This window comes from Panthera leo, chromosome A3 (assembly GCF_018350215.1).
Source record: "Panthera leo isolate Ple1 chromosome A3, P.leo_Ple1_pat1.1, whole genome shotgun sequence".
In the NCBI taxonomy this organism is placed as follows: Eukaryota; Metazoa; Chordata; class Mammalia; order Carnivora; family Felidae; genus Panthera; species Panthera leo.
In genome coordinates, this window is record NC_056681.1 from 48,966,974 (window position 1) to 48,977,500 (window position 10,527).

Consider the following 10,527-nt stretch of genomic DNA (forward strand, 5'->3'; position numbering starts at 1 on the left):
TTTGCCTCTGCCAAGAATCCGGGTGTGAGGTTTCAGCCCCAAACTCTCCAAAATAAGAGTTCAATTGCATTTTTCAAGGCACATTGAGAGTGGGAAATCTGAGTGTGAGTGCAGACTTGTGGTTAGAAATTCTCAGAGATAAAGTCATCCTAGCACCCTCTAGAAGCATCGGGTTACCCACAAGAATTTTAGAGACAAGAATACCTTCAAGGCTTTCTGTCTCTGTCACTCACTCATGGAGAGGAAGAATTCTTGCTTGAGTCTGTATCCACATTCAGTCTTCTCATTGAATTCTTTGATCACATGGGCAGCCTGTATATCTCCAAACCATAGAGTGGTATGTGAGTTGGAGGTGGGGGTGTCACTGCTGTTGATGGTAATGGTAGAGGTGGCATTATTTGTGCTGATGATAGTGGTGGTGTTAATGGTGATGGCATGATGGTACTGATTGTGGGTGGTGGTGATGGTGATATTGGAGGGGTTATGGAATTAGTAAACTTTTTCTGTGAAAAGCCAGATAATAAATATTTCAGGCTTTACAAGCCATATGGCCTCTGCACAACTACTCAACTCTGCCTTTTTAGTGCAGAATAGCCATAGGCATATATGAATGAATGGATTTGGATGTGATTCAATAAAAATTGATTTATGGACACTGACATTTGAATATTTTATGGTTTTCATGTGTGTTGGAAAATACTTCTTTTCAGCCACTTGAAAATTTACAAAAATCATTCTTAGCTTTTGGGCAATACAAACAAGCTGGATTTGTCCTGTGGGCTAGTTTGCCAGTTCCTGGTGGTAGTATAGTGTTGAGAATGATGGTGATGGTGGTGGTAATGGTGGCCGTGATGACAGTGATAGTCATAAAGGTTGTGAAGGTAGTAGTGAAGAAGGTGGTGAAGGTAGAGGTGGTGATGGTGGTGATGGAGATGATGGTAGTATTGATGATGGTGCTGAAGGTAGTGGTGATGGCAGTGGTATGCAGATTGTGGTGGTGGTGGTGGTGGTGATGGGTGGTCATGAAGATGATGGTGGTGGTGGTGATGGTGGTAGTGGTAAAGTGGTAGCAGTGAAGGTACTGGTAGTGATTGTAGGATGAGGATGTTCCTAAAGTGGTGGAATTGGTAGAAGTGGGTATGTAGGTTCTGTTGGTGAAGAAGTCACTTCCCACATCTTTCTTAAAACTGAGATGGAGTTTCACAAAACTAAAGCAAGTTGGCAGAACTTTTATAGGCAGCAGTGGCCCTAATACACAGGTTTTTCTTATTTCCAGTACCACAGCATTTCCTCTGCACTTCTCTGACTGACCATTAATGAATAAGATTTAGAATTCCTGCGGATCCTTTCCCAGAGGTATGGTAACAAAGCCTTGCTCACCAGAAGTTTGGATTGGCTTTGTGCTCAGGAAGTCCCAGGTCACCAAGTGATAAGTTCGATGATGCAGCATTTTGCAATTGTAATGTTCCATTTAAATGTTAAATAACAATAACTGATCTGGTTCTGAATGCTTCATTAACTGTCTCCACTGCCAAATCACAGGCTTTTCTATGAGTTTCTGCCAAAGGCAAACTTTAACTGTTTTAATGAGGATTTGCAAGCAGCTCTTTTCTCTCAACACTTGGGCACTGGCGGAAACACATACATCATTTGCTTAGCAGGAGGGAAGTATTTCTGTTTACACAAAAGGCTTCTAACAGTGCTGGGGTTTAGGGAAGACCCAGCACCTGGTGCCCTAATGGTTTCCTTAATTGAGCTGTATGAGAAGGGATTAAAAGTGTTAGGAGCAATCCATGCCTGTCACACATCCCAAGCGTTCTGGCTAAACTAATCTGCTAATTAGTTAATTTTCCACATCAGTTGCATAGTTTGCTCTGTTCCGTTTTTACTTGGAGATGCTTCTCTAAAGGTTGTTTTATGTGTTAAATGTAACTGTTACTACACAAAATCCTTGGCATATAAAGGTTCTTAATCAGCCACAGAAGTACAGATATTAGATACTACTTTGTAAAACTCCTTCTACTCCACACTAAACATATCCTAAGCCCACAGTGCAGATGGTTCAATCTTCCTGTGGGAGGGGTGTGTGTGGGGGTGGGGTGGTGCAGGAGACAGAATCATTAAACATATAGAATTGTTCACAGACTCAGAAAAAAGAAAAATACGAGACAGAGTACTTCCGTTTGTCTCTATTTCTGTGTTGAGGCCTTTGTTTGGAAATCACTATACTTGCAACACTGGTTCCCAAAATTTATATTTGATTTTTTCTAGTTATTTCCTCAGAGTAAAGCATCTATTAAACATTAGAGACAATCCCAATTTCTCCACGGATAGGTCCATGTGTAATTCTGCTGTATTGATAGTACGTAATTCCTGGTGGAGCATGCTAGAATTCTTTTAAAAGGGTGTATGTTGTAGGGGCTAGAAGCAGAAAGAACATAAAATTGCTCAGATCCTGTTCTTAGTGAGGAAGAGGGAGGCTTTGGCTGAAGCATGGGCTGCCTTATTCTGACTTGAAACTCTGATATACCTAAGCATCTGCTGTGTTTGGGTATCTGAGTATTCCATTTCACAGGGAGGAGGCAGGCTCAGCCTGCAGTGTTTTCTCCATTAGCAGGTCACATGGCCTGCCTGTCAGTGGGACTTCTCTGGTCCAGCTAGTGTTTGAGAGACTCCATCTCTACTTACCAAACATCTATGGCACCTGTCACTATGTGTTCCCAGCCATACATGAAATGCCTTTTCCTGCAGAAGTGCAGACTGAAGGTTTTTGTTTTGTTTTGTTTTGTTCTTAAGACAATTTCATTCTCACTATATATTTGCCAGAAAAATAATTCACTATTTTATCAACCATTCAATAAGAGAGATGCAATAAGAGTTAGCCCAGTAGCACATAGGAGCTCAGTGGTAACAACCATACCCCAATGAAAGCAATAAATAAAATGCAGTATATCCCTAAAATGGATTATTATTCAGGCATAAAAGGAGTGAAGTGCTGATACATACAGCAACATTGAGAGCATTATGCTAAGTAGAAGAAGGCAGACACAAATACCACATATTGCATGATTCCATTTATGTAAAATGTCCAGAACAATCAAATCCATAGAGACAGAAGGTAGATTAGTGGCTGCCAGGGGCCGGGGAAGGGAGGAATGGGGGAGGGGAGGGGCTGCCTAATGGATATGAAATGATGAAAATATTCTGGAATCAGATAACAGTGAGGCTTGCACAACTCTGTGAATATACTACAAGCCACAGAATTATGCACTTTAAAAGGTAGTGAATTTTACAGCCTGCAATATATCTGAATAATGCTATTATTTTTTAAATGAATGAAACTACTAATGAAAACAAAAAAGAGCAACAGAACCAGGATCTTCCTGAAATATTGCATACTCTTCAGATGTGAATGCTGATGATGCAGGCCCACAGTCTGACATGCTTCCCAGCTTCTCAGGTGATGCATCACTATGACTCCACCTGGACACAGATATACCTGGGTTCAAATCCTACCTATTCCTTTGCCTCACTGGAGTATCCTCTCTGTATGTATTTAGATCATTCACTGTTAGGATTTAGGATCTTGTAGAATTTGAAAGACACCACCAGAGACATGACCCCGGAATTGCTGAGGCCGCTGGGGGCTTTATTTTTCTTGGTGAAGAGTTGGTGAATCAGTCTTAACCTGTGCATTAGAGGCCAAAAAACCTGATCCCCAACTCATCGTGAGAGAATCCATCTTTTAGAGGGCAGGCTTATATTATCCTACCTGAGACTGCTCTATGGACCCACATTGCCAATTTATCAATTAGTAGTGAGGAATCACTCTCTTGGGGACCAAGGGCATGAAGCTTGTATGACCCCACACACCCTGTCCCTGGAATAAGGCAGCTTATGAATTTGCAAAGAGAATTAACAGTCTCATAGGCTTGTTTTTAATTTTTGTTTTAAAATGTGTTAATCCGGGGTGTCTGGGTGGCTCAGTTGATTAAGCATCCAACTCTTGATTTCTGCTGAGATCGTGATTTCATTCTTCATAGAATTGAGCCTCATGTTGGACTTGTACTAACAGCGTGGAGCCTGCTTGGATTCTCTCTCTCCCTCTCTCTCTGTCCCTGCCTTGCTTGTGTGCTCTCTCTCTCTCTCAAAAAAAAAAAAAATGAATAAACTTAAAAAAATAAAATTAAAAAAATAAATAAATAGTATTTATCAATAAAATGTTCATCTAAGCCAGCATGTTCCCTTTGCTGTGGCTGGCCTAGGAGAGTTTCCATCTCTTTAGATGGCTTCTGTTTGGGTATGTTAAGGCAAATAGGTACCTCTTCTCTAAGTTCTGACAAGAGAACCGAGTTCAGTCATTCAATAATATCATAGTGTTGTGAGCTTGTAGACATATAAGCTGGTTTACTTGGTTCCCTTTTCTCTATAGAAATGGTGCTAGCACCTCACAGGCTTGTGGGATATTAGTCTGATGCCTTGGGTTCCTTCTCCAAGAAGCAGGTCCCAAGATAAAAATTCAAGAGCACCAGTAGCAGAGAAGGGAAACGAGATGGTTAGGGAAGGTGCCAACAATTGTCATGTTGCCCAGTAAGATAATCTCTGGGCAATTGAGGGGGCAGGCCTTCTGGGGCCTTAATAGAGTATGCAGAACACCTGCCTCAGACTGTCCCACTAAGGGACAAAGAGGCAGGGCATTCATCCATCAACTTCCCATCTCTCATTAATGGAAGCTGCACCAGGGGCCTTAACCCCTCTGACCTGGCCTGTGACAGCCAAGATAGCATGGTCAGTTCCTGGAATGGTGGGAATCAGGGCAGGGGTAGGAGCAGGGGCACCCATGGATTTAGCTCACCTGGTATCTGTGAACTCATCATCATCATCCCTCAACTTTTCCAAATCCATCCCTTACCCATTGTTTCCTACTTTGGTGACATCTCGTCCACCAGGGGCCTAGGTCAGAAGGAGGGGTGCTTCATCTGCACATTCTCCACTCCTCTGCCTCATTATACATATTCAAGAGAGCACCCAGGCCTATTGACTCTGCCTCCTACTTGCCTCCTGGACATCTCTCCATTCATGGGCCTTCTTGAAGTCTAGCCACCAGCACCTCAGTCAGGATTCCTGCCTCCAGCCTTCTCAGATACACATATGAAGGCTCCTCCTTTCCATCCTGCTGCTCCTCACTGGATGCTTGAGGTTGTTAGGACAGGCTCCAGTACTCCTGCCACCATTCCCACCCTCTTGTCTCTCCCAGACCTCTGCTCCATCCAGCTACACTGCCCTTTGTCCTGCTTGTTCCCTGCCTCAGAGCCCTAAAGCATTTGACAGCTAGAAACACTTTCCTCCCATCTTGACCCTGAAATCCTCCTCACCCTTTAGGTCTTATCTTTAATGACACCTCCACAGGAGGCTCTTTCCCAATCCCCTGGCCAGGTTATTGCACCCAGTTTCTTGTGTATTCACAAAAGGAAGGCTTCTCCTTGTCTAGAGTACTGGGTATACTTTAGTGCTTATTCAAAGACAGTTTTTCTCCTGTGCCCACAAAATGCCTGTCAGGTGGATGCATGGAAGTCCCTGGTACGTGCTTACCATGTGCTAGTGCTGGATACATGCCGTTTTCCTTCCTTTCTGGTTTTGGGGGAGGAAGTTCAAATTATTTTGAAACTTTTCAGGTGATGTTGCATTAGGGGCTGAGGCTACCTCTGCTCTGGAGATCTGGCTTTTGTCCCCCTGGAGACTGATTCTCCAACCCCAGGGTGAATTTCAGTTGCACTGAGAGATCACTGTCACTTGGGGTGGGGAACATTTGCTGGTCCAGGTTAGAAAGCCTTCAGGATCCAGACTCATGCGGAAAAAGTGCTTCTATTATCTGTAGACATCATTCTCTTTAATTAAAATAATGATGGGATGGGAATAATTACCTGTTTGGGAGCAGGATCATAGTAGTTTGCTGATTTACCACTGGCTCATGTGCACAAACTTTCTAGATGAGAACAAAATGCTTGCTATTTGTGCCAAAGGAAGTACTGGGAAATTGCTTGATGAAAGTCCAACCCTCATCACCACATATATGGAAATATGCTGTCTCCCTATAGAATATAGAATTTCTGGCTGGAATAGCTTTTTCCTAAGTAAAAAGATTATTTGTGAATCAAAAAAAAGTCATAGCATTCAATAACTGAATCTAACATAGGTGAGCTTTTAAATGACCCACCTCTCTAGGCTAATGGCTAAACAGGTAATTTCCCTTAATTGATAAAAAAAGAATGTTTTGTTTTCATCAGTGCAGCTCTTGTCACATGTATTTGAGGGTTCATTTGTAGCCTATAGTAGCAAAACATCATTAGCTATTCATCAAGCCCTTGTGGACTCGATGGATGATCCAGGACACATCTTCTGAGTTGCAAGGATGGTAGAACTGGTTCCTGACCTGGAGGAACTTGCAAACCAGTTGAGACAAAGCCCTGTCCCACGTGAATCCCAAAGGGAGTATGGCAGGTGTTGTCACAGACGTCTGACCTAGACATTGCTCCGTGGGGGAGGTGATGTGTAGCAAAGACTGCTTCTGGAGTGAGCAGAAAGCCAGGGACAAGAGAGGAGGGACAGAAGAATGAGATAGACACAGTGGGCTCAGCACATGCAGACACCAGCTCAGAGCATAAATTTGTCTTCAGGAAAATGAGACATGGGGCATCAGGCCTTGTAGTCCAACCTGAAGTCTGCAGTGTGGACAGTGGGCCTACATGACCCTCTCCAGAGAGATATAATCATGAGCCCCAGTGTAATCCTGGCCCTCACACCAATGACCCTGGGGAGGGACTTGGTGAGCAACAGTATCTGTCCACTCAGAGAGCACCATTCATAGTTTTTCTACAAAAATACAACAATGTGAATAATTTTGGAAGATTTTTCATAAACATTTCTATTTACCATGTCTTTTGAAAAATTAGAAATGGCAACGTGGAAACAATTCAGCATGGGCAGAGGCAGCAAGTGTCAGGGGCCAGTGGCTGCCCCCAAGCTGGACGGCGGTGCACCCTGCCAGGTCTGGGGGCCAGGGGCAGTGACGTGGAGACCTTTGGTCTGACCACCAGCTGAAGAGGGCTCTCTGGGTGGCCTGAATCTGAGGGATGTGTCAGGTATAACAGAACTGGTGATTGTAGTAAAAGTTGAGAATGGCTTCTGAAGGGATGACCTGTATGAAGAGTGATTTTGAAATTTAGTTTGTTGTCAACAGAAGCACCAAGAATCAAACACCAACTCACACACACACACACACACACACACACACACACACACACAAAAGAGTGGGAGGACCAAGAACTCTATCCTGAGCCCTGCTCCCAACTTTTGTGCCCCCACCTTCCTCATTATTACCTGCTTTAGCTGTTTCTCTTCCTGGGTGGATTCTCTCTGGGAGGCTGTTCACAGCTCTTTTTCCATGAATTATTCAGAAATGGTTTTAGGTAAATCCTGTCTCTTGGACCTGAGGAGCAATAGATGTTGAGGCCAGCTGTTGTTGCCTTCATCTCCTCCCAGCTGAGCCCCACTCTGCCTCCAAACCAGTGAATGAGATGTACTTAGTACTCAGCTTGTGATCCTCAGAGACCCCTGAGCAAGTGAGGTTTCCAGCTTCTCTGTCTCTCAGGGCCCTAGGGGCCCCATCTCAGTGTTCCTGGGTCATGGGGGCTGTGCTCTGAGCACTGTGTCCCTAGCCCAGAGCTCTCCCCCTGCTTCTGGGAGTCAGTCTCAGGCCATCTCAGTGTTAGAAACCCCATCTGTCATCCACAATCCTACCTAAACACAGTCTTCTGAAAAGTGAAAAACTACCCACAGCTGGAAGAATGGTTGTACTTATGATGAGTAAGTGAGAGGGAAACAGGTCACCTGTGTTTGTCACCCCTACCTTCCAGACACCCCCACACAGACCCCCACAGTTAAATAGGAAGTACTTACTGTGAGGAGCACATGCTTTCTAGCAGGGTCTCTAAGTACCTGTGCTCCTCGGGAAGGCCTCCATCATCTGCTGTGACAGCAGCACAGGAACTGCTGGTTGAGAATCCTCTGGCCACTGATGTCACTACTCATGTGGCCTCTTTATGATCGGTTTGTCAGAAGATGGAATACACAAAACTCAGGAATCATAGTGCTCTCATGGCTCGTGCCACCCTAAAGGTTCCTGCAGGGCTTTGGTCCCTCCCCACTGCGCTGAGGGTGGCTGAACGTGCACAGAGTGCTCTGTGCATCAGAGCCAGGCCCCCAGTGTTGGCAGTGTTTTCTCCTCCACCCACACCCCATGCTATCCGCAGACCCAGCTGCCTCTGAAATTGTCATATTCCACTCAAAGGCCTTTCTTCCACAATGCCCATTGGTTGTCAAAGTAAAGTTTTTCTGTACATTAGCATTCAAGATCCTTGTAATAAAGCCTCTGCCCCCTTTAACTTATCTCCTGGCCTTACTCTGCTAGAATTGCCCCAACACCACCCGTACATGTCCCTGCCACTTTGCCTGGTCTCATGCACTTCCCTCTACCTAGAACATCTTTCTTATATCTTCACCTGTTGATTTAAAGAAAACAAAACAAAACTTTTTATTATAGAAAATTTCAAACCCAGATGAAAGTGGAGAGAAGTAGACAACGGACCCCATGTACACACCAACCAACTTCACTGATTATCAGCCCATGGCCAACCTGTTTTCTCTGTACTCCACCCACTCCTCCTCCCAAAACAGATGGTTTTTAAACAAATCCCAGCCATCACATCCTTTATTAAATCTGTAAATATTTCAGTATGAATCTCTAGAAGTTGGTAGCTCTTTTTTTTAGGTAGCTCTTTTTAATCCTCATCATATACCTTCAAAAATTAAAAATACCTAAAAAAATTTACAAGAACTCCTTAGTGTCATCAACTACCTAGCTAATGTTCTCATTTCTCCAAAGTCTCAACATATGTTTGTGAATATATGCATAAATGTAGAGATGTTGTATATAAATTAGTGTATGAATGTTTCTGTGTATACATATACATGTACATACATATGTACATATAAAAACATGTCAGTTCATTTGTTTGATTAGATCCAAATAAGATTAATATATTCAACTAGTTGCTATATCTTCTGAGTCTCTTTAGTACATAGAATCTTTCTTTATTCATTGCATGTGTGTGCACTCTCACTCTCTCTCTCTCTGTTTCTTAATTCTTAAATTTTCTGGTCATTCTTCCTGTAGATTGTCCACATTCTGGATTTTACTGATTGCATACAGCTATGATGTCATTTGGCATGTTCCCCTAACCTCTGAATTTCCTATAATTGGTAGTTAGGTACAGAGATTTGATGAAAATAAGGCTATGTTTTGTTTCATTTTGCTTTGTTTTGGCAAGAAGACTTTTGTGGGTGTTGACCCAAAATGAACAAAGCTTTTAAAACATTTTAAAGAGAAAGGAAAAGAGTTTTATTTGAGTCCAAGTGAGGACAGCTGTCAGGGATATACAATCTTCATAAAGAAGAGAGTGATCTGGGGAAAGAATGGTTGGTGCAGGATTATACATGTTTTTTACATAAAGAGTTACAAATCATCATGGCAAAGGACATTCCAGAAAATTATAGACTTTATCTTATGTGTTTAGTATGTGTAAGGCTGTAGAACTCTAATCTTATGGGAACTAGGGAGGATGTGTGTGTGTGTGTGTGTGTGTGTGTGTGTGTGTGTGTGTGTGTGTTTTATATTTATGCTTGGAATACTCCTTTTGGTTATTTATTTATTTTACTTTTTTTGTAACAAAGCAGATGTACAATGTGTTCTGGAGGCAGAAATAGAGCACATGCTTTGAGGTTTTGCCAAGTCATTTTGCCCTTGGTTAATGTTAAATTATAGCTTCCCTGGGAGCGCAGGAGCAGGGCTCACAAACATTAAAAGTTGGAAATTTCCTTTATCATGGGTGATGGCATGCATTTCCAACAGAAAGCATGTAATGTCCCATTGTCCTTATTTTTGTCCTGCTCACAGCCATCAATAGCTACTAGCCCTTATGTAACATCTGCTGGTCATTTTGATTGTAGCTTATATTCATTTAGATTCCACAGGAAGATCTTGTGTGAACATTTCTGTGGTTCTTTGTTAGCTTACCTACAACCTTTAAACCTGGAGGTCAGTTTGGCTAGATATAAAATCCTTGATACACGTTTTAGTATATTGAGTATCCAGTACTTCACTCCACTGGCTTCTGTTATTAAGCATTTTTGTTGACAAGTCTAATGATAATCTGGTTTTCTTATCTTTTTTAGTGGCTCAGGCTGTTCTGTTTTTTTAATTTCTGGATAACCAAAGGTGTTTTTATATTTGTTTTCCTTTAAAGTTTAGTAGATTTACTATAATTTATATTGGAGTTGGTCATTCTGGGTCAGTTTTCCCAGGTACTTAGTGTACCCTTTCAACATTAATTACAGGAAAATTTTCTTAAATCATAGTTTTATAGTATTTGCTTTTATCCATTATTTTCTACTCTAAGGTCTCCCTTT

General features: G+C 42.5%; 1 protein-coding gene across 1 annotated transcript in view; it reads left to right on the forward strand.

Annotated features, from left to right (window-relative positions):
- Positions 1 to 1,321: 1,321 nt before the first annotated feature.
- SYNDIG1 (synapse differentiation inducing 1) overlaps positions 1,322 to 10,527 on the forward strand; it is a 121,647-nt gene continuing 112,441 nt past the window's right edge. Inside the window, exon 1 of the mRNA XM_042931788.1 lies at positions 1,322 to 1,356. The gene's annotated coding sequence lies outside the window, so the exon portion shown is untranslated. The remainder of the gene's footprint in view (positions 1,357 to 10,527) is intronic.